General features: G+C 40.1%; 13 pseudogenes; 1 reads left to right on the forward strand and 12 right to left on the reverse strand.

Moving 5' to 3' along the window:
* Positions 1–1,820: 1,820 nt before the first annotated feature.
* LOC114780113 (uncharacterized) lies at positions 1,821–1,941 on the reverse strand (annotated as a pseudogene).
* A 438-nt stretch (positions 1,942–2,379) lies between these two features.
* On the reverse strand, positions 2,380–2,498 carry LOC114780115 (uncharacterized; annotated as a pseudogene).
* Positions 2,499–3,849: 1,351 nt separating this feature from the next.
* Positions 3,850–3,968, reverse strand: LOC114780112 (uncharacterized; annotated as a pseudogene).
* A 3,727-nt stretch (positions 3,969–7,695) lies between these two features.
* Positions 7,696–7,814, reverse strand: LOC114780109 (uncharacterized; annotated as a pseudogene).
* Positions 7,815–7,975: 161 nt separating this feature from the next.
* On the reverse strand, positions 7,976–8,094 carry LOC114780110 (uncharacterized; annotated as a pseudogene).
* A 998-nt stretch (positions 8,095–9,092) lies between these two features.
* LOC114780116 (uncharacterized) lies at positions 9,093–9,211 on the reverse strand (annotated as a pseudogene).
* A 2,264-nt stretch (positions 9,212–11,475) lies between these two features.
* Positions 11,476–11,594, reverse strand: LOC114780117 (uncharacterized; annotated as a pseudogene).
* A 1,071-nt stretch (positions 11,595–12,665) lies between these two features.
* On the reverse strand, positions 12,666–12,784 carry LOC114780105 (uncharacterized; annotated as a pseudogene).
* A 4,280-nt stretch (positions 12,785–17,064) lies between these two features.
* On the forward strand, positions 17,065–17,975 carry LOC114780103 (nuclease-sensitive element-binding protein 1 pseudogene; annotated as a pseudogene).
* A 2,586-nt stretch (positions 17,976–20,561) lies between these two features.
* Positions 20,562–20,680, reverse strand: LOC114780111 (uncharacterized; annotated as a pseudogene).
* A 1,356-nt stretch (positions 20,681–22,036) lies between these two features.
* Positions 22,037–22,155, reverse strand: LOC114780106 (uncharacterized; annotated as a pseudogene).
* Positions 22,156–24,987: 2,832 nt separating this feature from the next.
* On the reverse strand, positions 24,988–25,106 carry LOC114780107 (uncharacterized; annotated as a pseudogene).
* Positions 25,107–25,903: 797 nt separating this feature from the next.
* Positions 25,904–26,022, reverse strand: LOC114780104 (uncharacterized; annotated as a pseudogene).
* Positions 26,023–27,261: the final 1,239 nt, after the last annotated feature.

Genomic DNA, 27,261 nt, shown 5'->3' on the forward strand with positions numbered 1-27,261 from the left:
AAGGCAAAAAAAGCTAAAAAAGCCATGTAAATACTTTCATTTTAAAAGTTTTCAATAGTTAAAGCTTACAGCACCTGGTATTCCCAGGTAGTCTCCCATCCAAGTACTAACCAGGACCAAGCCTTCTTAGCTTCTGAGATCAAACAAGATTGGGCATTTATCAGCTGGTTTGTTCGTACACAAACTCTGCTTGACAATCTTGAACTTTAAACCAAAAGGGCTTTGAAAACATTATAAAGTGCGAAAAAACTCCCGCTTTACTGTCAAATTTATGATGGAGAAAAGGCAAAAAAAGCTAAACAAAGCCATGTCAAAATACTTTCATTTTAAAGTTTTTCAATAGTTAACGCTTACGGCACACTGGTATTCCCAGGTAGTCTCCCATCCAAGTACTAACCAGGCCCAAGCCCTTCTTAGCTTCTGAGATCAGACAAGATTGGGCATTCTTCAGCTGGTTTGTCTGTACACAAACTCTGCTTGAAATCTGGAACTTTAAACCAAAGGGCTTTGAACACATATCAAAGAGTGAAAACTCCCGCTTTACTGTCAAATTATGATGGCGAAACGGCAAAAAGTTGGAGTGGTAAGCTTTTATTTGCAATACAACAAATAAAGTGCACACCTTCTAGAGGCAATGCAATACTGGGTCGATGAATGGAGCGGATGGAGCAGGCCCTATTGCCGAACTCCCCTGTTCTAAAATCCGCTAATATGACATATCAGATATTAAATTGACATCAGGGTGCGTAGCACCTGAAGGCCGAGGGCTGGAAAATCCCACCTAATCGATTCAGCTCCAAGCCTGTGAATGATCTTTGTAGAGCACACACAGACAAGAAACCTGAAGAGAAGTTTAAAAAAAAAAAAAAAAGAAAAAAGGCGGGAAAACATATCAAAGAAAGAAAATACCCCTTAACTTACTTAAAAAAAGCTAACAAAGTGATGTAAATACTTTCATTTTAAAAGTTTAACAATAGTTAAAGCTTACAGCACCTGGCATTCCCACGTAGTCTCCCATCCAAGTACTAACCAGGCCCAAGCCTTCTTAGCTTCTGAGATCAGACAAGATTGGGCAATCTTCTGCTGGCATGTCTGTAGCAAACTCTGCTTGAAAATCTTGGACTTTAAACAAAAGGGCTTTGAAAAACATTATAAAGTGCGAAACTCCCGCTTTACTGTCAAATTATGATGGAGAAAAGGCCAAAAAAAGCTAACAAAGCCATGTAAATACTTTCATTTTAAAAGTTTTTCAATAGTTAAAGCTTACAGCACCTGGTATTCCCAGGTAGTCTCCCATCCAAGTACTAACCAGGACCCAAGCCTTCTTAGCTTCTGAGATCAAACAAGATTGGGCATTCTTCAGCTGGTTTGTCCGTACACAAACTCTGCTTGACAATCTTGAACTTTAAACCAAAAGGGCTTTGAAAACATTATAAAGTGCGAAAACTCCCGCTTTACTGTCAAATTATGATGGAGAAAAGGCAAAAAAAGCTAACAAAAGCCATGTAATACTTTCATTTTAAAAGTTTTCAATAGTTAAAGCTTACAGTACCTGGTATTCCCAGGTAGTCTCCCATCCAAGTACTAACCAGGCCCAAGCCTTCATAGCTTCTGAGATCAGACAAGAATGGGCATTCTTCAGCTGGTTTGTCCGTACACAAACTCTGCTTGAAAATCTTTAACTTTAAACCAAAGGGGCTTGAACACATATCAAAGAGTGGAAAACTCCCGCTTTACTGTCAAATTATGATGGAGAAAAGGCAAAAAAAGCTAACAAAGCCATGTAAATACTTTCATTTTAAAAGTTTTTCAATAGTTAAAGCTTACAGCACCTGGTATTCCCAGGTAGTCTCCCATCCAAGTACTAACCAGGCCCAAGCCTTCTTAGCTTCTGAGATCAGACAAGAATTGGGCAATCTTCATGCTGGCATGTCTGTAAGCAAACTCTGCTTGAAAATCTTGGACTTTAAACAAAGGGCTTTGAAAACATTATAAAGTGCGAAAACTCCCGCTTTACTGTCAAATTATGATGGAGAAAAAGGCAAAAAAAGCTAACATAGCCATGTAAATACTTTCATTTTAAAAGTTTTTCAATAGTTAAAGCTTACAGCACCTGGTATTCCCAGGTAGTCTCCCATCCAAGTACTAACCAGGACCAAGCCTTCTTAGCTTCTGAGATCAGACAAGATTGGGCATTTATCAGCTGGTTTGTTCGTACACAACTCTGCTTGACAATCTTGAACTTTAAACCAAAAGGGCTTTGAAACATTATAAAGTGCGAAAACTCCCGCTTTACTGTCAAATTATGATGGAGAAAAGGCAAAAAAAGCTAACAAAGCCATGTAAATACTTTCATTTTAAAAGTTTTTCAATAGTTAAAGCTTACAGCACCTGGTATTCCCAGGTAGTCTCCCATCCAAGTACTAACCAGGCCCAAGCCTTCTTAGCTTCTGAGATCAGACAAGATTGGGCATTCTTCAGCTGGTTTGTCTGTACACAAACTCTGCTTGAAAATCTTGAACTTTAAACCAAAGGGGCTTGAACACATATCAAAGAGTGAAAACTCCCGCTTTACTGTCAAATTATGATGGAGAAAAGGCAAAAAGTTGGAGTGGTAAGCTTTTATTTGCAATACAACAAATAAAGTGCACACCTTCTAGAGGCAATGCAATACTGGGTCGATGAATGGAGCGGATGGAGCAGGCCCTATTGCCAACTCCCTGTTCTAAAAATCCGCTTAATATGACATATCAGATATTAAATTGACATCAGGGTGCGTAGCACCTGAAGGCCGAGGGCTGGAAAATCCCACCTAATCGATTCAGCTCCAAGCCTGTGAATGATCGTTGTAGAGCACACACAGACAAAGAAACCTGAAGAGAAGTTTAAAAAAAAAAAAAAAAAAGAAAAAAGGCGGGAAAACATATCAAAGAAGAAAATACCCCTTAACTTACTTTAAAAAAGTTAACAAATCATGTAAATACTTTCATTTTAAAAGTTTTCAATGGTTAAAGCTTACAGCACCTGGTATTCCCAGGTAGTCTCCCATCCAAGTACTAACCAGGCCCAAGCCTTCATAGCTTCTGAGATCAGACAAGAATGGGCATTCTTCAGCTGGTTTGTCCGTACACAAACTCTGCTTGAAAATCTTTAACTTTAAACCAAAGGGGCTTGAACACATATCAAAGAGTGAAAACTCCCGCTTTACTGTCAAATTATGATGGAGAAAAGGCAAAAAAAGCTAACAAAGTCATGTAAATACTTTCATTTTAAAAGTTTTTCAATAGTTAAAGCTTACAGCACCTGGTATTCCCAGGTAGTCTCCCATCCAAGTACTAACCAGGCCCAAGCCTTCTAGCTTCTGAGATCAGACAAGATATGGGCATTCTTCAGCTGGTTTGTCTGTACACAAACTCTGCTTGAAAATCTTGAACTTTAAACCAAAGGGGCTTGAACACATATCAAAGAGTGAAAACTCCCGCTTTAACTGTCAAATTATGATGGAGAAAAGGCAAAAAAGCTAACAAAGCCATGTAAATACTTTCATTTTAAAAGTTTTTCAATAGTTAAAGCTTACAGCACCTGGTATTCCCAGGTAGTCTCCCATCCAAGTACTAACCAGGCCCAAGCCTTCTTAGCTTCTGAGATCAGACAAGATTGGCCATTCTTCAGCTGGTTTGTCTGTACACAAACTCTGCTTGAAAATCTGAACTTTAAACCAAAGGGCTTGAAACACATATCAAAGAGTGAAAACTCCCGCTTTACTGTCAAATTATGATGGAGAAAAGGCAAAAAAAAGCTAACAAAGCCATGTAAATACTTTCATTTTAAAGTTTTTTCAATAGTTAAAGCTTACAGCACCTGGTATTCCCAGGTAGTCTCCCATCCAAGTACTAACCAGGCCCAAGCCTTCTTAGCCTCTGAGATCAGACAAGATTGGGCAATCTTCTGCTGGCATGTCTGTAAGCAAACTCTGCTTGAAAATCTTGGACTTTAAACAAAAGGGCTTTGAAAACATTATAAAGTGCGAAAACCCCCGCTTTACTGTCAAATTATGATGGAGAAAAGGCAAAAAAAGCTAACAAAGTGATGTAAATACTTCATTTTAAAAGTTTTTCAATAGTTAAAGCTTACAGCACCTGGTATTCCCAGGTAGTCTCCCATCCAAGTACTAACCAGGCCCAAGCCTTCATAGCTTCTGAGATCAGACAAGAATGGGCATTCTTCAGCTGGTTTGTCCGTACACAAACTCTGCTTGAAAATCTTGGACTTTAAACAAAAGGGCTTGAAAACATTATAAAGTGCGAAAACTCCCGCTTTACTGTCAAATTATGATGGAGAAAAGGCAAAAAAAGCTAACAAAGCCATGTAAATACTTTCATTTTAAAAGTTTTTCAATATTTAAAGCTTACAGCACCTGGTATTCCCAGGTAGTCTCCCATCCAAGTACTAACCAGGCCCAAGCCTTCATAGCTTCTGAGATCAGACAAGAATGGGCATTCTTCAGCTGGTTTGTCCGTATACAAACTCTGCTTGAAATCTTTAACTTTAAACCAAAGGGGCTTGAACACATATCAAAGAGTGAAAACTCCCGCTTTACTGTCAAATTATGATGGAGAAAAGGCAAAAAAGCTAACAAAGTCATGTAAATACTTTCATTTTAAAAGTTTTTCAATAGTTAAAGCTTACAGCACCTGGTATTCCCAGGTAGTCTCCCATCCAAGTACTAACCAGGCCCAAGCCTTCATAGCTTCTGAGATCAGACAAGAATTGGGCATTCTTCAGCTGGTTTGTCCGTACACAAACTCTGCTTGAAAATCTTGAACTTTAAACCAAAGGGGCTTGAACACATATCAAGAGTGAAAACTCCCGCTTTACTGTCAAATTATGATGGAGAAAAGGCAAAAAGTTGGAGTGGTAAGCTTTTATTTGCAATACAACAAATAAAGTGCACACCTTCTAGAGGCAATGCAATACTGGGTCGATGAATGGAGCGGATGGAGCAGGCCCTATTGCCAACTCCCTGTTCTAAAAATCCGCTTTATATGACATATCAGATATTAAATTGACATCAGGGTGCGTAGCACCTGAAGGCCGAGGGCTGGAAAATCCCACCTAATCGATTCAGCTCCAAGCCTGTGAATGATCGTTGTAGAGCACACACAGACAAAGAAACCCGAAGAGAAGTTAAAAAAAAAAAAAAAAAAGAAAAAAGGCGGGAAAACATATCAAAGAAAGAAAATACCCCTTAACTTACTTAAAAAAGCTAACAAAGTGATGTAAATACTTTCATTTTAAAAGTTTTTCAATGTTAAAGCTTACAGCACCTGGTATTCCCAGGTAGTACTCCCATCCAAGTACTAACCAGGCCCAAGCCTTCATAGCTTCTGAGATCAGACAAGAATGGGCATTCTTCAGCTGGTTTGTCCGTACACAAACTCTGCTTGAAAATCTTTAACTTTAAACCAAAGGGGCTTGAACACATATCAAAGAGTGAAAACTCCCGCTTTACTGTCAAATTATGATGGAGAAAAGGCAAAAAAAGCTAACAAAGTCATGTAAATACTTTCATTTTAAAAGTTTTTCAATAGTTAAAGCTTACAGCACCTGGTATTCCCAGGTAGTCTCCCATCCAAGTACTAACCAGGCCCAAGCCTTCATAGCTTCTGAGATCAGACAAGAATGGGCATTCTTCAGCTGGTTTGTCCGTACACAAACTCTGCTTGAAAATCTTGAACTTTAAACCAAAGGGGCTTGAACACATATCAAAGAGTGAAAACTCCCGCTTTACTGTCAAATTATGATGGAGAAAAGGCAAAAAGTTGGAGTGGTAAGCTTTTATTTGCAATACAACAAATAAAGTGCACACCTTCTAGAGGCAATGCAATACTGGGTCGATGAATGGAGCGGATGGAGCAGGCCCTATTGCCAACTCCCTGTTCTAAAAATCCGCTTAATATGACATATCAGATATTAAATTGACATCAGGGTGCGTAGCACCTGAAGGCCGAGGGCTGGAAAATCCCACCTAATCGATTCAGCTCCAAGCCTGTGAATGATCGTTGTAGAGCACACACAGACAAAGAAACCTGAAGAGAAGTTAAAAAAAAAAAAAAAAGAAAAAAGGCGGGAAAACATATCAAAGAAAGAAAATACCCCTTAACTTACTTAAAAAAAGCTAACAAAGTGATGTAAATACTTTCATTTTAAAAGTTTTTCAATGGTTAAAGCTTACAGCACCTGGTATTCCCAGGTAGTCTCCCATCCAAGTACTAACCAGGCCCAAGCCTTCATAGCTTCTGAGATCAGACAAGAATGGGCATTCTTCAGCTGGTTTGTCCGTACACAAACTCTGCTTGAAAATCTTTAACTTTAAACCAAAGGGGCTTGAACACATATCAAAGAGTGAAAACTCCCGCTTTACTGTCAAATTATGATGGAGAAAAGGCAAAAAAAGCTAACAAAGTCATGTAAATACTTTCATTTTAAAAGTTTTTCAATAGTTAAAGCTTACAGCACCTGGTATTCCCAGGTAGTCTCCCATCCAAGTACTAACCAGGCCCAAGCCTTCATAGCTTCTGAGATCAGACAAGAATGGGCATTCTTCAGCTGGTTTGTCCGTACACAAACTCTGCTTGAAAATCTTTAACTTTAAACCAAAGGGGCTTGAACACATATCAAAGAGTGAAAACTCCCGCTTTACTGTCAAATTATGATGGAGAAAAGGCAAAAAAGCTAACAAAGCCATGTAAATACTTTCATTTTAAAAGTTTTTCAATAGTTAAAGCTTACAGCACCTGGTATTCCCAGGTAGTCTCCCATCCAAGTACTAACCAGGCCCAAGCCTTCTTAGCTTCTGAGATCAGACAAGACTGGGCATTCTTCAGCTGATTTGTCTGTACACAAACTCTGCTTGAAAATCTTGAACTTTAAACCAAAGGGGCTTGAACACATATCAAAGAGTGAAAACTCCCGCTTTACTGTCAAATTATGATGGAGAAAAGGCAAAAAGTTGGAGTGGTAAGCTTTTATTTGCAATACAACAAATAAAGTGCACACCTTCTAGAGGCAATGCAATACTGGGTCGATGAATGGAGCGGATGGAGCAGGCCCTATTGCCAACTCCCTGTTCTAAAAATCCGCTTAATATGACATATCAGATATTAAATTGACATCAGGGTGCGTAGCACCTGAAGGCCGAGGGCTGGAAAATCCCACCTAATCGATTCAGCTCCAAGCCTGTGAATGATCGTTGTAGAGCACACACAGACAAAGAAACCTGAAGAGAAGTTAAAAAAAAAAAAGAAAAGAAAAAGGCGGGAAAACATATCAAAGAAAGAAAATACCCCTTAACTTACTTAAAAAAAGCTAACAAAGTGATGTAAATACTTTCATTTTAAAAGTTTTCAATGGTTAAAGCTTACAGCACCTGGTATTTCCAGGTAGTCTCCCATCCAAGTACTAACCAGGCCCAAGCCTTCATAGCTTCTGAGATCAGACAAGAATGGGCATTCTTCAGCTGGTTTGTCCGTACACAAACTCTGCTTGAAAATCTTAACTTTAAACCAAAGGGGCTTGAACACATATCAAAGAGTGAAAACTCCCGCTTTACTGTCAAATTATGATGGAGAAAAGGCAAAAAAAGCTAACAAAGTCATGTAAATACTTTCATTTTAAAAGTTTTTCAATAGTTAAAGCTTACAGCACCTGGTATTCCCAGGTAGTCTCCCATCCAAGTACTAACCAGGCCCAAGCCTTCTTAGCTTCTGAGATCAGACAAGATTTGGCATTCTTCAGCTGGTTTGTCTGTACACAAACTCTGCTTGAAAATCTTGAACTTTAAACCAAAGGGGCTTGAACACATATCAAAGAGTGAAAACTCCCGCTTTACTGTCAAATTATGATGGAGAAAAGGCAAAAAAAAGCTAACAAAGCCATGTAAATACTTTCATTTTAAAAGTTTTTCAATAGTTAAAGCTTACAGCACCTGGTATTCCCAGGTAGTCTCCCATCCAAGTACTAACCAGGCCCAAGCCTTCTTAGCTTCTGAGATCAGACAAGATTTGGCATTCTTCAGCTGGTTTGTCTGTACACAAACTCTGCTTGAAATCTTGAACTTTAAACCAAAGGGGCTTGAACACATATCAAAGAGTGAAAACTCCCGCTTTACTGTCAAATTATGATGAAGAAAAGGCAAAAAAAGCTAACAAAGCCATGTAAATACTTTCATTTTAAAAGTTTTTCAATAGTTAAAGCTTACAGCACCTGGTATTCCCAGGTAGTCTCCCATCCAAGTACTAACCAGGCCCAAGCCTTCTTAGCCTCTGAGATCAGACAAGATTGGGCAATTCTTCTGCTGGCATGTCTGTAAGCAAACTCTGCTTGAAAATCTTGGACTTTAAACAAAAGGGCTTTGAAACATTATAAAGTGCGAAAACTCCCGCTTTACTGTCAAATTATGATGGAGAAAAGGCAAAAAAAGCTAACAAAGCCATGTAAAATACTTTCATTTTAAAAGTTTTTCAATAGTTAAAGCTTACAGCACCTGGTATTCCCAGGTAGTCTCCCATCCAAGTACTAACCAGGCCCAAGCCTTCATAGCTTCTGAGATCAGACAAGAATGGGCATTCTTCAGCTGGTTTGTCCGTACACAAACTCTGCTTGAAAATCTTGGACTTTAAACAAAAGGGCTTTGAAACATTATAAAGTGCGAAAACTCCCGCTTTTACTGTCAAATTATGATGGAGAAAAGGCAAAAAAAAGCTAACAAAGTCATGTAAATACTTTCATTTTAAAAGTTTTTCAATAGTTAAAGCTTACAGCACCTGGTATTCCCAGGTAGTCTCCCATCCAAGTACTAACCAGGCCCAAGCCTTCATAGCTTCTGAGATCAGACAAGAATGGGCATTCTTCAGCTGGTTTGTCCGTACACAAACTCTGCTTGAAAATCTTGAACTTTAAACCAAAGGGGCTTGAACACATATCAAAGAGTGAAAACTCCCGCTTTACTGTCAAATTATGATGGAGAAAAGGCAAAAAAAGCTAACAAAGTCATGTAAATACTTTCATTTTAAAAGTTTTTCAACAGTTAAAGCTTACAGCACCTGGTATTCCCAGGTAGTCTCCCATCCAAGTACTAACCAGGCCCAAGCCTTCTTAGCTTCTGAGATCAGACAAGATTGGGCATTCTTCAGCTGGTTTGTCTGTACACAAACTCTGCTTGAAATCTTGAACTTTAAACCAAAGGGGCTTGAACACATATCAAAGAGTGAAAACTCCCGCTTTACTGTCAAATTATGATGGAGAAAAGGCAAAAAGTTGAGTGGTAAGCTTTTATTTGCAATACAACAAATAAAGTGCACACCTTCTAGAGGCAATGCAATACTGGGTCGATGAATGGAGCGGATGGAGCAGGCCCTATTGCCAACTCCCTGTTCTAAAAATCCGATTAATATGACATATCAGATATTAAATTGACATCAGGGTGCGTAGCACCTGAAGGCCGAGGGCTGGAAAATCCCACCTAATCGATTCAGCTCCAAGCCTGTGAATGATCGTTGTAGAGCACACACAGACAAAGAAACCTGAAGAGAAGTTAAAAAAAAAAAAAAAAAAAAAAAGGCGGGAAAACATATCAAAGAAAGAAATACCCCTTAACTTACTTAAAAAAAGCTAACAAAGTGATGTAAATACTTTCATTTTAAAAGTTTTTCAATGGTTAAAGCTTACAGCACCTGGTATTTCCCAGGTATACTCCCATCCAAGTACTAACCAGGCCCAAGCCTTCATAGCTTCTGAGATCAGACAAGAATGGGCATTCTTCAGCTGGTTTGTCCGTACACAAACTCTGCTTGAAAATCTTTAACTTTAAACCAAAGGGGCTTGAACACATATCAAAGAGTGAAAACTCCCGCTTTACTGTCAAATTATGATGGAGAAAAGGCAAAAAAAGCTAACAAAGTCATGTAAATACTTTCATTTTAAAAGTTTTTCAATAGTTAAAGCTTACAGCACCTGGTATTCCCAGGTAGTCTCCCATCCAAGTACTAACCAGGCCCAAGCCTTCATAGCTTCTGAGATCAGACAAGAATGGGCATTCTTCAGCTGGTTTGTCCGTACACAAACTCTGCTTGAAAATCTTTAACTTTAAACCAAAGGGGCTTGAACACATATCAAAGAGTGAAAACTCCCGCTTTACTGTCAAATTATGATGGAGAAAAGGCAAAAAAAGCTAACAAAGCCATGTAAATACTTTCATTTTAAAAGTTTTTCAATAGTTAAAGCTTACAGCACCTGGTATTCCCAGGTAGTCTCCCATCCAAGTACTAACCAGGCCAAGCCTTCTTAGCTTCTGAGATCAGACAAGATTGGGCATTCTTCAGCTGGTTTGTCTGTACACAAACTCTGCTTGAAAATCTTGAACTTTAAACCAAAGGGGCTTGAACACATATCAAAGAGTGAAAACTCCCGCTTTACTGTCAAATTATGATGGAGAAAAGGCAAAAAGTTGGAGTGGTAAGCTTTTATTTGCAATACAACAAATAAAGTGCACACCTTCTAGAGGCAATGCAATACTGGGTCGATGAATGGAGCGGATGGAGCAGGCCCTATTGCCAACTCCCTGTTCTAAAAATCCGCTTAATATGACATATCAGATATTAAATTGACATCAGGGTGCGTAGCACCTGAAGGCCGAGGGCTGGAAAATCCCACCTAATCGATTCAGCTCCAAGCCTGTGAATGATCGTTGTAGAGCACACACAGACAAAGAAACCTGAAGAGAAGTTAAAAAAAAAAAAAAAAAAGAAAAAAAGGCGGGAAAACATATCAAAGAAAGAAAATACCCCTTAACTTACTTAAAAAAAGCTAACAAAGTGATGTAAATACTTTCATTTTAAAAGTTTTTCAATAGTTAAAGCTTACAGCACCTGGTATTCCCAGGTAGTCTCCCATCCAAGTACTAACCAGGCCCAAGCCTTCATAGCTTCTGAGATCAGACAAGAATGGGCATTCTTCAGCTGGTTTGTCCGTACACAAACTCTGCTTGAAAATCTTTAACTTTAAACCAAAGGGGCTTGAACACATATCAAAGAGTGAAAACTCCCGCTTTACTGTCAAATTATGATGGAGAAAAGGCAAAAAAAAGCTAACAAAGTCATGTAAATACTTTCATTTTAAAAGTTTTTCAATAGTTAAAGCTTACAGCACCTGGTATTCCCAGGTAGTCTCCCATCCAAGTACTAACCAGGCCCAAGCCTTCATAGCTTCTGAGATCAGACAAGAATGGGCATTCTTCAGCTGGTTTGTCCGTACACAAACTCTGCTTGAAAATCTTTAACTTTAAACCAAAGGGGCTTGAACACATATCAAAGAGTGAAAACTCCCGCTTTACTGTCAAATTATGATGGAGAAAAGGCAAAAAAAGCTAACAAAGCCATGTAAATACTTTCATTTTAAAAGTTTTTCAATAGTTAAAGCTTACAGCACCTGGTATTCCCAGGTAGTCTCCCATCCAAGTACTAACCAGGCCCAAGCCTTCTTAGCTTCTGAGATCAGACAAGATTGGGCATTCTTCAGCTGGTTTGTCTGTACACAAACTCTGCTTGAAAATCTTGAACTTTAAACCAAAGGGGCTTGAACACATATCAAAGAGTGAAAACTCCCGCTTTACTGTCAAATTATGATGGAGAAAAGGCAAAAAGTTGGAGTGGTAAGCTTTTATTTGCAATACAACAAATAAAGTGCACACCTTCTAGAGGCAATGCAATACTGGGTCGATGAATGGAGCGGATGGAGCAGGCCCTATTGCCAACTCCCTGTTCTAAAAATCCGCTTTATATGACATATCAGATATTAAATTGACATCAGGGTGCGTAGCACCTGAAGGCCGAGGGCTGGAAAATCCCACCTAATCGATTCAGCTCCAAGCCTGTGAATGATCGTTGTAGAGCACACACAGACAAAGAAACCTGAAGAGAAGTTAAAAAAAAAAAAAAAAAGAAAAAAGGCGGGAAAACATATCAAAGAAAGAAAATACCCCTTAACTTACTTAAAAAAGCTAACAAAGTGATGTAAATACTTTCATTTTAAAAGTTTTTAAATAGTTAAAGCTTACAGCACCTGGTATTCCCAGGTAGTCTCCCATCCAAGTACTAACCAGGCCCAAGCCTTCATAGCTTCTGAGATCAGACAAGAATGGGCATTCTTCAGCTGGTTTGTCCGTACACAAACTCTGCTTGAAAATCTTTAACTTTAAACCAAAGGGGCTTGAACACATATCAAAGAGTGAAAACTCCCGCTTTACTGTCAAATTATGATGGAGAAAAGGCAAAAAAAGCTAACAAAGTCATGTAAATACTTTCATTTTAAAAGTTTTTCAATAGTTAAAGCTTACAGCACCTGGTATTCCCAGGTAGTCTCCCATCCAAGTACTAACCAGGCCCAAGCCTTCATAGCTTCTGAGATCAGACAAGAATGGGCATTCTTCAGCTGGTTTGTCCGTACACAAACTCTGCTTGAAAATCTTTAACTTTAAACCAAGGGGCTTGAACACATATCAAAGAGTGAAAACTCCCGCTTTACTGTCAAATTATGATGGAGAAAAGGCAAAAAAAGCTAACAAAGCCATGTAAATACTTTCATTTTAAAAGTTTTTCAATAGTTAAAGCTTACAGCACCTGGTATTCCCAGGTAGTCTCCCATCCAAGTACTAACCAGGCCCAAGCCTTCTTAGCTTCTGAGATCAGACAAGATTGGGCATTCTTCAGCTGGTTTGTCTGTACACAAACTCTGCTTGAAAATCTTGAACTTTAAACCAAAGGGGCTTGAACACATATCAAAGAGTGAAAACTCCCGCTTTACTGTCAAATTATGATGGAGAAAAGGCAAAAAGTTGGAGTGGTAAGCTTTTTTTTGCAATACAACAAATAAAGTGCACACCTTCTAGAGGCAATGCAATACTGGGTCGATGAATGGAGCGGATGGAGCAGGCCCTATTGCCGACTCCCTGTTCTAAAAATCCGCTTAATATGACATATCAGATATTAAATTGACATCAGGGTGCGTAGCACCTGAAGGCAGAGGGCTGGAAAATCCCACCTAATCGATTCAGCTCCAAGCCTGTGAATGATCTTTGAAGAGCACACACAGACAAAGAAACCTGAAGAGAAGTTTAAAAAAAAAAAAAAAAAAAAAAGAAAAAAGGCGGGAAAACATATCAAAGAAAGAAAATACCCCCTTAACTTACTTTAAAAAAGCTAACAAAGTGATGTAAATACTTTCATTTTAAAAGTTTTTCAATGGTTAAAGCTTACAGCACCTGGTATTTCCAGGTAGTCTCCCATCCAAGTACTAACCAGGCCCAAGCCTTCATAGCTTCTGAGATCAGACAAGAATGGGCATTCTTCAGCTGGTTTGTCCGTACACAAACTCTGCTTGAAAATCTTTAACTTTAAACCAAAGGGGCTTGAACACATATCAAAGAGTGAAAACTCCCGCTTTACTGTCAAATTATGATGGAGAAAAGGCAAAAAAAAGCTAACAAAGTCATGTAAATACTTTCATTTTAAAAGTTTTTCAATAGTTAAAGCTTACAGCACCTGGTATTCCCAGGTAGTCTCCCATCCAAGTACTAACCAGGCCCAAGCCTTCATAGCTTCTGAGATCAGACAAGAATGGGCATTCTTCAGCTGGTTTGTCCGTACACAAACTCTGCTTGAAAATCTTTAACTTTAAACCAAAGGGGCTTGAACACATATCAAAGAGTGAAAACTCCCGCTTTACTGTCAAATTATGATGGAGAAAAGGCAAAAAAAGCTAACAAAGCCATGTAAATACTTCATTTTAAAAGTTTTTCAATAGTTAAAGCTTACAGCACCTGGTATTCCAGGTAGTCTCCCATCCAAGTACTAACCAGGCCCAAGCCTTCTTAGCTTCTGAGATCAGACAAGATTGGGCATTCTTCAGCTGGTTTGTCTGTACACAAACTCTGCTTGAAAATCTTGAACTTTAAACCAAAGGGGCTTGAACACATATCAAAGAGTGAAAACTCCCGCTTTACTGTCAAATTATGATGGAGAAAAGGCAAAAAAGCTAACAAAGCCATGTAAATACTTTCATTTTAAAAGTTTTTCAATAGTTAAAGCTTACAGCACCTGGTATTCCCAGGTAGTCTCCCATCCAAGTACTAACCAGGCCCAAGCCTTCTTAGCTTCTGAGATCAGACAAGACTGGGCATTCTTCAGCTGATTTGTCTGTACACAAACTCTGCTTGAAAATCTTGAACTTTAAACCAAAGGGGCTTGAACACATATCAAAGAGTGAAAACTCCCCGCTTTACTGTCAAATTATGATGGAGAAAAGGCAAAAAGTTGGAGTGGTAAGCTTTGTGGAAGGAAAATTTAGTAGGCCCAGACACTCCACGAAATTTAGTAGGCCAGACTCTCCCACGTGTTTCACCTTTGGTCATGGAACAGTCAGAAGACAACTGTGTATCTTAGGTCTGACCTTGTTGATGCAAAAGTTTGACGCAAAAACTAGACATAAACTGATAAAAGAAAGGTTCTGTGACGTTGATGGGCGCCACTGTCCAAAGTGGTGCGAGCTTGCTTTTCGACCTTGTACACCCCAGATGTATAAATGCTTGTGAACTGTAATCAAGCGGGGGATGTTCTCTTGTGGGTCCCCCCGTGCGCGGTGAAATAAACTTGGATAATCAATTCAGTTGACTTCCTTTATTGCAGCTCCCCAGACGGCAGAATTTCCACCACAATTGGCGTCACGAACAGGATCCGCGTGAGTCCGCCAGGACATGGCCGGAGTGGCTAGTCACCCTGGGTCACCAAGATCCATCTCCAAAACCTCGTCTTAGAGTTTCGGAGTGACTGGGACTGCGGTCAGTGTCCTTGGGCCGATTCCGCCGGGATTTTTCTCTTGTCTGTCGTCTGGGGACACGAACATGGTGAGCTAAAATATTCCACCTCTCAAACATTTAATGAAAACTGCAGAATTTAGAAGATTAATAAATCCAAAATCAAATTGATAAGGGGAATTGCATATTTGCTTTATTCTGTAGTCAACTGAGTTGATCCAACTAAGCGAGTGTCACTTTTTATTTTGTTTAATAGAGGTTAAAGTCCTCTGAGTAAAACGATCTTGGAGATCGAGTGTGAAATAAAAGTGTGAGCCTTCTTTACAAGATAAAAAAAAAAAAAAAAAATTCATTCAATCATTAAGTAATATTTCAATCAGTGTGAGTAATAAGGCAAGAGCACAAAGGGAAAACGTGAAACGGGAAGAGTTGTGAGCCATTAGTTATCTGTGAGCTCTCTTAGCAAGAGCAGTTGTTTTCGTTGGGCTGTGAATTCCCCGAGCAAACTCGAGAAAGCTGTGTGCGTAAAAAATGGGAAATAAAAGTGGGAAAAGTGACACTCCTATTAGTCCCGAAACTAAGTTAATGATACAGATGAAACAGAAATATGGTGATGATGTGTGTAATCATCTGGTGGACTGGCATGAAAATTACGGTTTTCCTGCGGGTGGGTCTCTTAGTCAAACTCAGCTAAAAAAGCTGAAGGAGGGGCTAGAGGGTAGCAGGCAAAAAATACTGCAGTCAAGTAAAAGTAAAGTAATTCGGAAAATGCTTATAATGGAAGACTGTTTTAAAATATGGGAAGCAGAGGGTGACCGAAGAGACAAGCAAAACACCCAGAACGCTCTGACTGCGCTGACTGTGGGAAAGAAAACAAAAGGGAAGACTACGCTGAACCTTGATACCAAAAAAAAATTCTCTGATACTGCACCTGCCTCGTTGTATCCGTCATTACAGGGCACACGGGTCGACCTGAGTTTGGACTCCACCCCTCCGCCCTACCCCCAACAGCAACCCCCACTGAAACAGCAGCAACTCCCGCTGGAGAAACCGTTACAAGAACAGCAGAAACCACCACAGCATGATGGCGTCACTGCTTCAACTTCAGAGAAAAAAACCACCACCAGAGCAGCCGCCCCATATTCTCCACCCAAGACCCGGTCTGCCACCACATCTTCTGAACCATCAGGACCCTCAACTGCAACTCTCCCCATGATTCAGGTCGCTGGGACAGGGGGGCCTACATTTGTTTACAGACCATGGACAACGGAAGACCTTCTGAACTCTTCCAAGCATCTCCCAAATGCAGATCGAGGGGGTGCGGCCCTGTCCAGAGCCGTGAACGATTTCATCAGAGAATTCACACCAACATCCACCGAAATGGCCCGAGTCCTGCTAAGGCACATGACCCCTGTGCAGTATGGTCAGCTACGTGAACATTTCACTACCCATCATCAGCCCTGCACCCCTGGTTGGGCAACTGCTGATCAAAACGACATTGGTGCAGTGCGGGGAGATGCAGATTAAAGATGTTGGGCTGAAGGACTTGTGACCGCGATCGCTGGTAACTTTCCTACTGCCTGTGACCTTTCTAAAATCAGCACGTGTGCTCAGCAGCCTTTGGAGTCAGCAGAAGATTTTTTGATTCGACTCCAAGTTGTGTTTGATGACCACAGCGGCCTTGCTCGCCCCCATGATTACCCTGGACAAGGTATGACACCATACGAAGCGCTCCTGAAAAATACCTTCATTGATGGCCTTCTCCCCCCCCTCAGTGAAGCAACAAAGACTTCCTGCATCATGTGGGCAGATGCTTCAGTGCGTCTCGCTGAAGTTCTGCGCCATGCGCGCCACGCCCAGGCCAGACAGGCGGAAGCGAGGATCAAAGAAGACAACAAAAACAAAGATTCAACCCACAGGGCACAACTAGCTCTGTTGCAGCATGCTGCTGCCAACTCCACTTCATATCGCGGACCAGATGTGTGCTTCAGGTGTAACCAAAGGGGACACTGGGCACGAGATTGCACCAAAAGATGGAGAGGACAGTGGAGACCACGAAGCGAGGAACAATTTGATGTGTGCTTCAACTGTGGCCAAAGCGGACATTGGTTACGAGAATGTCCCAATGAAGAAAGAGGATGGAGCAGAGGACATGGTGTTCCCTATGGCGAGAGACGTGGACACAGAGGAGAACACACCCATCATGAACAATCCCAAACAGCCTGACTGGTGAAGCGGGGCGGAGCTCCAAACGAAGGCGCGGCTGCAGCCCTGAAGGAGGCTCCATCCAAGGTCATGCACACCCACACAGACACACTCACACACATTCCAACAAAGGTCCTGGGGACGGTGAAGTGGTTCAACGTTCGCAACGGCTACGGTTTCATCAACAGGAATGACACAAAAGAAGATGTTTTTGTACACCAGACTGCCATAAAGAAAAACAACCCAAGAAAATACCTCCGCAGTGTTGGGGGCGGTGAGACTGTGGAGTTTGATGTCGTTGAAGGGGAGAAGGGTGCCGAGGCGGCCAATGTCACCGGCCCAGGGGGGGTCCCAGTCCAGGGCAGCAAATACGCCGCTGACCGGAACCGCTACAGGCGGTACCCACACCAGAGGAGACCCCCACGCGACTACCAGGATAACTACCAGAGCGAGGGGCGGGAGAAGAGAGAGAGCCAGGAAATTGGTCCTGAGGGGGTCGCACAGCCACAGCAACGCAGAACTTTGTTCCCTGGCAGGCGGCGCTATCCACCGTACTTTGTCCGCCGACGCTATGGCAGCCGCCCCCCATATACCAGCGCACCACGAAAGGAAATGACAGAAGGAACTGAAGGTAGTGACAACCAGGGTGGTCCAGACCAGAGCAAACCAATGAGGCAGAACTACTACAGAGGCTTCAGACCAAGGAGTCCCCCACGTCCCAGACTGGTGAGGGAAGGCGAGGAAGACAAAGAGAACCAGGAGCCCCACCAGCAGCGATACAGATGCAACATCAACTACCGCCCAGACCACCGAACCTCAGGATGGCAAAGAGAGCAAGGCAGCCGAAACATCCGCTGAGAAAACGTCCACTCCCGAGGCTGAGCAGGGCGGGGCTGAATAAACACTGATTTACCATCGCTACCATCGTCCGGTAAAGTCAACAAGAAGAAACATCAAAGATCTGAGCAATAAGAAAACAGATTTGACTTGACAATCGTCTAAGCTTGCAACATGCATTTGACCAGATTACCACCAATTGCCTGCAGAATCTATGCAGACTTGTTCTTTTCCATTATTTTTAGGTGACAGTTAAACATTTTGGGGAAACGGCAGATGGTTTTCTAAATCGGTCTTAAGTTTTTACACCAAATGGTTTTTAAAGGGAAAAATAATTTGATATTTGGTCTGTTTTGAAAAAAAAAAAAAAAAAAAAAAAAAAAAACTTGGCCACAGGAATAACTGGTTGTTACTTGCAGATGCTACTGGTGACACTAGGACCTCGCCCATTGTTGAAGATTGTCCCCACTCCAGCCGAACTGAATTACCTGTCTTATCCAACTTATGACTCAAGATAACCTTGATCCTTTTTTTTCTTTTTGGGATTTCCTTTTTCCTGTAGGATCAAAAACCGATGTTCCCCCTGTTTTTGATGCTGAGGTATCAAGGTATTACCCTTCCCCTGCTAATACTGTTGGTACTGTGAATGTTTCATATTGTGCATCCATCCACAACCTGTCTGATTCCCCGAAAGTTGATCGTTCTGACATCTGGTGGTGGTAAAACACTGCGCTCCACTTTACCTGAGAACTGGTTGGGTGTCTGCACTCCTTCTACTCTTATCCTACCTGTGACTATTTTGCCTGTAACTGCATCGGAAGTTCCAGTCTCTTTTTCCAATGTTCACTCCCATTTAGCTAGAAGATCATTGTTTTCTTTTGATTCCCCTGATACAACTTACATTGATACCATAGGTATTCCCAGAGGTGTGCCCGACGAATACATATTAGTTAATCAAATAGCTGCAGGCTTTGAATACATTTTTTTTTGAATAACTCCTAACAAAAATGTTGACAGAATCAATTACATTCATTACAAGGTGCAGCGCTTATCAAACTTCACTAGAGATGGATTTGAGACTGTACATGGACAATTTAAAGCCACCTCACTTATGGCCTTCCAGAACCACATTGCTGTTGATATGTTATTAGACCCCTAGAAAAAATTATGTAACTCTTGTTCATAGTGGTCAATCATGCTTTGAATCAAGCTCCTCCTCGGATGAGACAGATGCAGACACATAATACACTATATATTGATTGATATACTTGTTGTTGATTTTCATTTTAAATAGTTTGTTTTTTTAATTATTTAGTTTTGATTTTATATTTTTATACAACTGCCTGTGATGAGTTACCTTAAACCCTTGATGGAGTGGTATACTTTGATGTTTCTGGTTGTATATTACGTTGCTTTGTTATTTTGCATTAATTTGCTGTGTACTTTTTTAATCATTTTTATAATAATTTTTTATTCTTTGAATTTTGTGTTATTATGTAATTATGTACTCCTCACCTTGCGTACACATCATATACATTTTTGTGCCTATAGTAGAGATCAATTTATCAAAAAAAAAAAAAAAAAAAAAAAAGTGTGGAGTGTGGAAGGAAAATTTAGTAGGCCCAGACACTCCACGAAATTTAGTAGGCCAGACTCTCCACGTGTTTCACCTTTGGTCATGGAACAGTCAGAAGACAACTGTGTATCTTAGGTCTGACCTTGTTGATGCAAAAGTTTGACGCAAAAACTAGACATAAACTGATAAAAGAAAGGTTCTGTGACGTTGATGGGCGCCACTGTCCAAAGTGGTGCGAGCTTGCTTTTCGACCTTGTACACCCCAGATGTATAAATGCTTGTGAACTGTAATCAAGCGGGGGGATGTTCTCTTGTGGGTCCCCCCGTGCGCGGTAAAATAAACTTGGATAATCAATTCAGTTGACTTCCTTTATTGCAGCTCCCCAGACGGCAGAATTTCCACCATAGCTTTTATTTGCAATACAACAAATAAAGTGCACACCTTCTAGAGGCAATGCAATACTGGGTCGATGAATGGAGCGGATGGAGCAGGCCCTATTGCCGACTCCCTGTTCTAAAAATCCGCTTAATATGACATATCAGATATTAAATTGACATCAGGGTGCGTAGCACCTGAAGGCCGAGGGCTGGAAAATCCCACCTAATCGATTCAGCTCCAAGCCTGTGAATGATCGTTGTAGAGCACACACAGACAAAGAAACCTGAAGAGAAGTTTAAAAAAAAAAGAAAAAGGCGGGAAAACATATCAAAGAAAGAAAATACCCCTTAACTTACTTAAAAAAAGGTAACAAAGTGATGTAAATACTTTCATTTTAAAAGTTTAACAATAGTTAAAACTTACTGCACCTGGCATTCCCACGTAGTCTCCCATCCAAGTACTAACCAGGCCCAAGCCTTCTTAGCTTCTGAGATCAGACAAGATTGGGCAATCTTCTGCTGGCATGTCTGTTAGCAAACTCTGCTTGAAAATCTTGGACTTTAAACAAAAGGGCTTTGAAAACATTATAAAGTGCGAAAACTCCCGCTTTACTGTCAAATTATGATGGAGAAAAGGCTAAAAAAGCTAACAAAGCCATGTAAATACTTTCATTTTAAAAGTTTTTCAATAGTTAAAGCTTACAGCACCTGGTATTCCCAGGTAGTCTCCCATCCAAGTACTAACCAGGCCCAAGCCTTCTTAGCTTCTGAGATCAAACAAGATTGGGCATTCTTCAGCTGGTTTGTCCGTACACAAACTCTGCTTGAAAATCTTGAACTTTAAACCAAAAGGGCTTTGAAAACATTATAAAGTGCAAAAACTCCCGCTTTACTGTCAAATTATGATGGAGAAAAGGCAAAAAAAGCTAACAAAGCCATGTAAATACTCTCATTTTAAAAGTTTTTCAATAGTTAAAGCTTACAGTACCTGGTATTCCCACGTAGTCTGCCATCCAAGTACTAACCAGGCCCAAGCCTTCTTAGCTTCTGAGATCAGACAAGATTGGGCATTCTTCAGCTGGTTTGTCTGTACACAAACTCTGCTTGAAAATCTTGAACTTTAAACTAAAGGGGCTTGAACACATATCAAAGAGTGAAAACTCCCGCTTTACTGTCAAATTATGATGGAGAAAAGGCAAAAAGTTGGAGTGGTAAGCTTTTATTTGCAATACAACAAATAAAGTGCACACCTTCTAGAGGCAATGCAATACTGGGTCGATGAATGGAGCGGATGGAGCAGGCCCTATTGCCGACTCCCTGTTCTAAAAATCCGCTTAATATGACATATCAGATATTAAATTGACATCAGGGTGCGTAGCACCTGAAGGCCGAGGGCTGGAAAATCCCACCTAATCGATTCAGCTCCAAGCCTGTGAATGATCGTTGTAGAGCACACACAGACAAAGAAACCTGAAGAGAAGTTTAAAAAAAAAAAAAAAAAAGAAAAAAGGCGGGAAAACATATCAAAGAAAGAAAATACCCCTTAACTTACTTAAAAAAAGGTAACAAAGTGATGTAAATACTTTCATTTTAAAAGTTTAACAATAGTTAAAACTTACTGCACCTGGCATTCCCACGTAGTCTCCCATCCAAGTACTAACCAGGCCCAAGCCTTCTTAGCTTCTGAGATCAGACAAGATTGGGCAATCTTCTGCTGGCATGTCTGTTAGCAAACTCTGCTTGAAAATCTTGGACTTTAAACAAAAGGGCTTTGAAAACATTATAAAGTGCGAAAACTCCCGCTTTACTGTCAAATTATGATGGAGAAAAGGCTAAAAAAAGCTAACAAAGCCATGTAAATACTTTCATTTTAAAAGTTTTTCAATAGTTAAAGCTTACAGTACCTGGTATTCCCAGGTAGTCTCCCATCCAAGTACTAACCAGGCCCAAGCCTTCATAGCTTCTGAGATAAGACAAGAATGGGCATTCTTCAGCTGGTTTGTCCGTACACAAACTCTGCTTGAAAATCTTTAACTTTAAACCAAAGGGGCTTGAACACATATCAAAGAGTGAAAACTCCCGCTTTACTGTCAAATTATGATGGAGAAAAGGCAAAAAAAGCTAACAAAGCCATGTAAATACTTTCATTTTAAAAGTTTTTCAATAGTTAAAGCTTACAGCACCTGGTATTCCCAGGTAGTCTCCCATCCAAGTACTAACCAGGCCCAAGCCTTCTTAGCTTCTGAGATCAGACAAGATTGGGCATTCTTCAGCTGGTTTGTCTGTACACAAACTCTGCTTGAAAATCTTGAACTTTAAACTAAAGGGGCTTGAACACATATCAAAGAGTGAAAACTCCCGCTTTACTGTCAAATTATGATGGAGAAAAGGCAAAAAGTTGGAGTGGTAAGCTTTTATTTGCAATACAACAAATAAAGTGCACACCTTCTAGAGGCAATGCAATACTGGGTCGATGAATGGAGCGGATGGAGCAGGCCCTATTGCCGACTCCCTGTTCTAAAAATCCGCTTAATATGACATATCAGATATTAAATTGACATCAGGGTGCGTAGCACCTGAAGGCCGAGGGCTGGAAAATCCCACCTAATCGATTCAGCTCCAAGCCTGTGAATGATCGTTGTAGAGCACACACAGACAAAGAAACCTGAAGAGAAGTTTAAAAAAAAAAAAAAAAGAAAAAAGGCGGGAAAACATATCAAAGAAAGAAAATACCCCTTAACTTACTTAAAAAAGGTAACAAAGTGATGTAAATACTTTCATTTTAAAAGTTTAACAATAGTTAAAACTTACTGCACCTGGCATTCCCACGTAGTCTCCCATCCAAGTACTAACCAGGCCCAAGCCTTCTTAGCTTCTGAGATCAGACAAGATTGGGCAATCTTCTGCTGGCATGTCTGTTAGCAAACTCTGCTTGAAAATCTTGGACTTTAAACAAAAGGGCTTTGAAAACATTATAAAGTGCGAAAACTCCCGCTTTACTGTCAAATTATGATGGAGAAAAGGCAAAAAAAGCTAACAAAGCCATGTAAATACTTTCATTTTAAAAGTTTTTCAATAGTTAAAGCTTACAGTCACCTGGTATTCCCAGGTAGTCTCCCATCCAAGTACTAACCAGGCCCAAGCCTTCTTAGCTTCTGAGATCAGACAAGATTGGGCAATTCTTCAGCTGGTTTGTCTGTACACAAACTCTGCTTGAAAATCTTGACTTTAAACCAAAGGGCTTTGAAAACATTATAAAGTGCGAAAACTCCCGCTTTACTGTCAAATTATGATGGAGAAAAGGCTAAAAAAAGCTAACAAAGCCATGTAAATACTTCATTTTAAAAGTTTTTCAATAGTTAAAGCTTACAGCACCTGGTATTCCCAGGTAGTCTCCCATCCAAGTACTAACCAGGCCCAAGCCTTCATTAGCTTCTGAGATCAAGACAAGAATGGGCATTCTTCAGCTGGTTTGTCCGTACACAAACTCTGCTTGAAAATCTTTAACTTTAAACCAAAGGGGCTTGAACACATATCAAAGAGTGAAAAACTCCCGCTTTACTGTCAAATTATGATGGAGAAAAGGCAAAAAAAGCTAACAAAGCCATGTAAATACTTTCATTTTAAAAGTTTTTCAATAGTTAAAGCTTACAGCACCTGGTATTCCCACGTAGTCTGCCATCCAAGTACTAACCAGGCCCAAGCCTTCATAGCTTCTGAGATAAGACAAGAATGGGCATTCTTCAGCTGGTTTGTCTGTACACAAACTCTGCTTGAAAATCTTGAACTTTAAACCTAAAGGGGCTTGAACACATATCAAAGAGTGAAAACTCCCGCTTTACTGTCAAATTATGATGGAGAAAAGGCAAAAAGTTGGAGTGGTAAGCTTTTATTGCAATACAACAAATAAAGTGCACACCTTCTAGAGGCAATGCAATACTGGGTCGATGAATGGAGCGGATGGAGCAGGCCCTATTGCCGACTCCCTGTTCTAAAAATCCGCTTAATATGACATATCAGATATTAAATTGACATCAGGGTGCGTAGCACCTGAAGGCCGAGGGCTGGAAAATCCCACCTAATCGATTCAGCTCCAAGCCTGTGAATGATCGTTGTAGAGCACACACAGACAAAGAAACCTGAAGAGAAGTTTAAAAAAAAAAAAAAAAAAAAAAAGAAAAAAGGCGGGAAAACATATCAAAGAAAGAAAATACCCCTTAACTTACTTAAAAAAAGGTAACAAAGTGATGTAAATACTTTCATTTTAAAAGTTTAACAATAGTTAAAACTTACAGCACCTGGCATTCCCACGTAGTCTCCCATCCAAGTACTAACCAGGCCCAAGCCTTCTTAGCTTCTGAGATCAGACAAGATTGGGCAATCTTCTGCTGGCATGTCTGTTAGCAAACTCTGCTTGAAAATCTTGGACTTTAAACAAAAGGGCTTTGAAAACATTATAAAGTGCGAAAACTCCCGCTTTACTGTCAAATTATGATGGAGAAAAGGCTAAAAAAAGCTAACAAAGCCATGTAAATACTTCATTTTAAAAGTTTTTCAATAGTTAAAGCTTACAGCACCTGGTATTCCCAGGTAGTCTCCCATCCAAGTACTAACCAGGCCCAAGCCTTCTTAGCTTCTGAGATCAAACAAGATTGGGCATTCTTCAGCTGGTTTGTCGTACACAAACTCTGCTTGAAAATCTTGAACTTTAAACCAAAAGGGCTTGAAAACATTATAAAGTGCAAAAACTCCCGCTTTACTGTCAAATTATGATGGAGAAAAGGCAAAAAAAGCTAACAAAGCCATGTAAATACTCTCATTTTAAAAGTTTTTCAATAGTTAAAGCTTACAGTACCTGGTATTCCCACGTAGTCTGCCATCCAAGTACTAACCAGGCCCAAGCCTTCATAGCTTCTGAGATAAGACAAGAATGGGCATTCTTCAGCTGGTTTGTCCGTACACAAACTCTGCTTGAAAATCTTTAACTTTAAACCAAAGGGGCTTGAACACATATCAAAGAGTGAAAACTCCCGCTTTACTGTCAAATTATGATGGAGAAAAGGCAAAAAAAGCTAACAAAGCCATGTAAATACTTTCATTTTAAAAGTTTTTCAATAGTTAAAGCTTACAGCACCTGGTATTCCCAGGTAGTCTCCCATCCAAGTACTAACCAGGCCCAAGCCTTCTTAGCTTCTGAGATCAGACAAGATTGGGCATTCTTCAGCTGGTTTGTCTGTACACAAACTCTGCTTGAAAATCTTGAACTTTAAACTAAAGGGGCTTGAACACATATCAAAGAGTGAAAACTCCCGCTTTACTGTCAAATTATGATGGAGAAAAGGCAAAAAGTTGGAGTGGTAAGCTTTTATTTGCAATACAACAAATAAAGTGCACACCTTCTAGAGGCAATGCAATACTGGGTCGATGAATGGAGCGGATGGAGCAGGCCCTATTGCCGACTCCCTGTTCTAAAAATCCGCTTAATATGACATATCAGATATTAAATTGACATCAGGGTGCGTAGCACCTGAAGGCCGAGGGCTGGAAAATCCCACCTAATCGATTCAGCTCCAAGCCTGTGAATGATCGTTGTAGAGCACACACAGACAAAGAAACCTGAAGAGAAGTTTAAAAAAAAAAAAAAAAAAAGAAAAAAGGCGGGAAAACATATCAAAGAAAGAAAATACCCCTTAACTTACTTAAAAAAAGGTAACAAAGTGATGTAAATACTTTCATTTTAAAAGTTTAACAATAGTTAAAACTTACATCACCTTGCATTCCCACGTAGTCTCCCATCCAAGTACTAACCAGGCCCAAGCCTTCTTAGCTTCTGAGATCAGACAAGATTGGGCAATCTTCTGCTGGCATGTCTGTTAGCAAACTCTGCTTGAAAATCTTGGACTTTAAACAAAAGGGCTTTGAAAACATTATAAAGTGCGAAAACTCCCGCTTTACTGTCAAATTATGATGGAGAAAAGGCAAAAAAAAGCTAACAAAGCCATGTAAATACTTTCATTTTAAAAGTTTTCAATAGTTAAAGCTTACAGCACCTGGTATTCCCAGGTAGTCTCCCATCCAAGTACTAACCAGGCCCAAGCCTTCTTAGCTTCTGAGATCAGACAAGATTGGGCATTCTTCAGCTGGTTTGTCCGTACACAAACTCTGCTTGAAAATCTTGAACTTTAAACCAAAAGGGCTTTGAAAACATTATAAAGTGCAAAAACTCCCGCTTTACTGTCAAATTATGATGGAGAAAAGGCAAAAAAAGCTAACAAAGCCATGTAAATACTTTCATTTTAAAAGTTTTTCAATAGTTAAAGCTTACAGTACCTGGTATTCCCACGTAGTCTGCCATCCAAGTACTAACCAGGCCCAAGCCTTCATAGCTTCTGAGATAAGACAAGAATGGGCATTCTTCAGCTGGTTTGTCCGTACACAAACTCTGCTTGAAAATCTTTAACTTTAAACCAAAGGGGCTTGAACACATATCAAAGAGTGAAAACTCCCGCTTTACTGTCAAATTATGATGGAGAAAAGGCAAAAAAAGCTAACAAAGCCATGTAAATACTTTCATTTTAAAAGTTTTTCAATAGTTAAAGCTTACAGCACCTGGTATTCCCAGGTAGTCTCCATCCAAGTACTAACCAGGCCCAAGCCTTCTTAGCTTCTGAGATCAGACAAGATTGGGCATTCTTCAGCTGGTTTGTCTGTACACAAACTCTGCTTGAAAATCTTGAACTTTAAACTAAAGGGGCTTGAACACATATCAAAGAGTGAAAACTCCCGCTTTACTGTCAAATTATGATGGAGAAAAGGCAAAAGTTGGAGTGGTAAGCTTTTATTTGCAATACAACAAATAAAGTGCACACCTTCTAGAGGCAATGCAATACTGGGTCGATGAATGGAGCGGATGGAGCAGGCCCTATTGCCGACTCCCTGTTCTAAAAATCCGCTTAATATGACATATCAGATATTAAATTGACATCAGGGTGCGTAGCACCTGAAGGCCGAGGGCTGGAAAATCCCACCTAATCGATTCAGCTCCAAGCCTGTGAATGATCGTTGTAGAGCACACACAGACAAGAAACCTGAAGAGAAGTTTAAAAAAAAAAAAAGAAAAAAGGCGGGAAAACATATCAAAGAAAGAAAATACCCCTTAACTTACTTAAAAAAGGTAACAAAGTGATGTAAATACTTTCATTTTAAAAGTTTAACAATAGTTAAACTTACAGCACCTGGCATTCCCACGTAGTCTCCCATCCAAGTACTAACCAGGCCCAAGCCTTCTTAGCTTCTGAGATCAGACAAGATTGGGCAATCTTCTGCTGGCATGTCTGTTAGCAAACTCTGCTTGAAAATCTTGGACTTTAAAACAAAAGGGCTTTGAAAACATTAT

The sequence above is a fragment of the Denticeps clupeoides genome, unplaced genomic scaffold (genome assembly GCF_900700375.1).
Source record: "Denticeps clupeoides unplaced genomic scaffold, fDenClu1.1, whole genome shotgun sequence".
Classification (NCBI taxonomy): Eukaryota; Metazoa; Chordata; class Actinopteri; order Clupeiformes; family Denticipitidae; genus Denticeps; species Denticeps clupeoides.